Genomic DNA, 3,475 nt, shown 5'->3' on the forward strand with positions numbered 1-3,475 from the left:
TAGTCTGCTAGTGTGTGTGATCACGATGAGGAAGCAGATAATATGGCTTTTAACTTTTAGATCTCCGTATCAGGAGGAGCCCAGTCCTGTATACCACTCAGTGGATTTGGTGCCAGGTACATTAATGAAACAGAACATTAGGTTGTCACTAGACATGAAGAAGAAGAAGAAATCATACACATCATATATATAGTATGTATATATATTTATATATACATTTATGCCATATATGTATGTATATATATGATTTCCTATATATTATTTACATGTGATGTTCATTGTTTTATATACATATTTATAATGACCAGAAAAGACTGAGGCATGATTAGTGATATTCATTCACCCATTTTCTCACACATTTCACAGTCCTTGCAAATAAACAAGGACTGTTACTGGTTGAGATGAAGGCAGAGTGTTGGTTTCTCACATTGGCAAGGCTAGGGATGGAGACCCGCCTTCCCATGATAGAACAATAAGATGATTGGCAATGACATGGTCCCTGACTATAGAAAGCAGAATGCTCTGCTAGTCAGTGATAGACAAATACTGTGAGTATTAAGACAGCCTTTTTGTTGTTTAAAGAGAGTAGGACTGGGAGTTTTCCCTGTCTTACATATAATAGTTGTTTCAAAAGTTGTTTTCTAAAGTTTCAGCTTCTAAGAACAACTAAGAATCTCCACTCTTCCGCTTCTGTTAAGGGCGTGGCTCGGGCTGGTCTAACACGCTCCAGTGGAGAGCTCCACACCTGTGAGTATGTAGGCACCACAAATTGGACTTGGGCTATTTAACAAAAGAAAAGGAATGGAATTTGGAAGGGAGCTTAACAATGAGTGTAGATCTTGGAGGAGATATGAAAGATTAAGTGTATAGGTATGAAATTTTCAAAGAATTAACAATAATACTTTCTAAGAAAGAATCTTGACTCTCTGGTATATAACACTGAATGTACATGGTCCAGACTCAGGGAACAGCTAAAATATGAGTTCCTTAGGCTTCAGTCAATGAGAAGGGTCCTGATTCTGACACATTCTCAGAGTTGAAACTGATGCTTTGAAAATGGATATTGCCAGGAATAACTTTTTTTGCACATAACTCTCATGGAGATATGTCACAGAACTCTATCCTTTATGAGAGAAAAAAATTCAACTACAGACTGATTTATTTTAAGAAAGGAAACTAGCATTTGCCCCCATCTTCTCTGATTATGAAGATGTAGAACACCTAGTAGACTATGGAATCTATTGTACTCCAGGCTTTATTTACCTTTGCTACTTATGAGCCCCATGTCTTCCAAATAATCTATCCAACATTATCTTCAGAAAGAAAAGTTATGAGAAGTTACTCAATTGTGAAGTAAAGATTTGCTATTGGCATTTTAGTATGAAAGATACTGTCAGCAAGACAGAGGCCATTGTACCCTGGTGGAACAGGAGATGTTGTCCAGGGCCAGAAGTCACACTAAGGCAATTCCTGGTGCAGCCAACACTGAGGTCTAGACAAGTTAATAGGAGAGATGAATTGAGTTTGAGGAACAAGAATTTTGCCAGATGGAGAACACATCGAGAGACAATCTTCCTATGTAAGGAAAAGACAGGCAATATACTGAGATTTGAAAAATAGAGACATCTAGGCTATTTAGAGTTATTAAAAGTGGTGGATATGAGGTATTGGGGAGATGGAGACTGATTAAGAGTACTGGCTTCTCTTTCAGAGGATCCAGATTGCATTTCCAGCATCCACATGGTGGCTCTTAAAATTCTAGTTCCAAGAGAGCCAATGCCCCCTTTTTAGCCTCTGTGAGCATCATATATGCACATGGTACACATACATAAATGTAAACAAAACACCCATGCACATCAAATAAAATAATTAAAAAATTTTAACTACAGAATGTAAGATTAAGGAGTCAAGAGTTCTTGTGAGTTCAGTGTGTAAAAGACTGTTTGCCAATATCCTTTAAACCGAGGAAAGAAAAATAAAATTTATAGAGTAGTTCTTCAATCAATACTGGGGAAATTTTATCAGAAATTCCCCAAAATCTTAAGCATCTATAAGAAACATGTCAAATGATGACTTTTAGCCATTGGGCCATCCTCATCACAAGAAAATCATCCCCAAGAAGGGAAAAACAGGAGAAGGAGGTGAGCTTCACAATGTTCTCAAAATTTAGTGTCTGGAAGAAATGTCCAAATTCTAGGGTAAACACTGGCATTGCAGAGTTGGGGCACACAAAATTTAAAATTCAAGATTTAGTATCTAGAACTCATTAGACAGTGCTGAAAAGGAATGACTACACACACAATAAGAGAACCAATGGAGAGGGGATGCTGAGAGATGCACAGAGCCCAACAACACACCACTGATTCTCAGCATGGCATGACATCTCAGGCACATGGTGTATCTATCTCTCTCTGTGTGTGTATGTGTGTGTGTGTGTGTGTGTGTGTGTGTGTGTGTAAACTACGCAGGCCAAGAAAAGAACCAATGGGAAAAATGATAAAATCACAAGTGAAAGACACTTGGTTCCAAGAATAATCTGAATCCTATCAACCAGAGAAGATGCACTGGGCATCATATAGACCAGAGTATTCATACTTGAAGTGTTTTGGGTTTTGCCAAACTTAAAATGAGATTCCAACCAGTGAAAATACTTTCCAGTAATAAAACTCTATACACAGACACACAGAAACACACACACACACACTCAGAGAGAGAGAGAGAGAGAGAGAGAGAGAGAGAGAGAGAGAGAGAGAGAGATTTGCCCATACCCTAAAGTCTGTACATATTCAAAGCTACTAGATATAACAGTACAGTATTTCCACATTAACCATGAATATTCTTTCACGAGTATATGTACTAAATCACCTCTAGGTCGCTATAAAACCAAACATGATGCAAATATATAAGTAGTAGTTACCGTGTATTGTTTTGGGAATAATGGAATCTCTGTCATAAACTGTATAGACCACATAATACATTAAAAATAACTTATTGTAATCTATAAAATCTGTTCCTTAAAAAATCATTGATACAGAAGATATACATACATGCATACATGCTTAACAGCACAGTACACTGTAGAGTGCCAGTTAGTGACTTATAAGAGTCACAAACAATTGTAAACAATCTTATACTGCTAACCTGGGAAAAGATCAAAATTAAGAATACAGTTTATATTAATATGAGCTGCTCTTATACCATTGTAAAGTTGGAAATCTTAACTCAAACTTTAAGTCAGAAACCAAACAAACACATTTCTATGTGTGAGCACAGATATACGAACTCACACATACACACACACACACACACACATTGTACTCACATGCATACAAAAAACCACTAATTTCAACAAAGCAAAGTTCATGTCTAACATCTCACAAAATTTTTCCAAGCATAAAAAAAGAAGAGAAGTTCAACACACCACTTTCACCAATGGACAGATCATGGAAGCAGAAACTAAACAGGGACACAGTGA

The sequence above is a fragment of the Mus caroli genome, unplaced genomic scaffold, assembly GCF_978045245.1.
Source record: "Mus caroli unplaced genomic scaffold, Mus_caroli_1 scaffold_7, whole genome shotgun sequence".
NCBI lineage: Eukaryota > Metazoa > Chordata > Mammalia > Rodentia > Muridae > Mus > Mus caroli.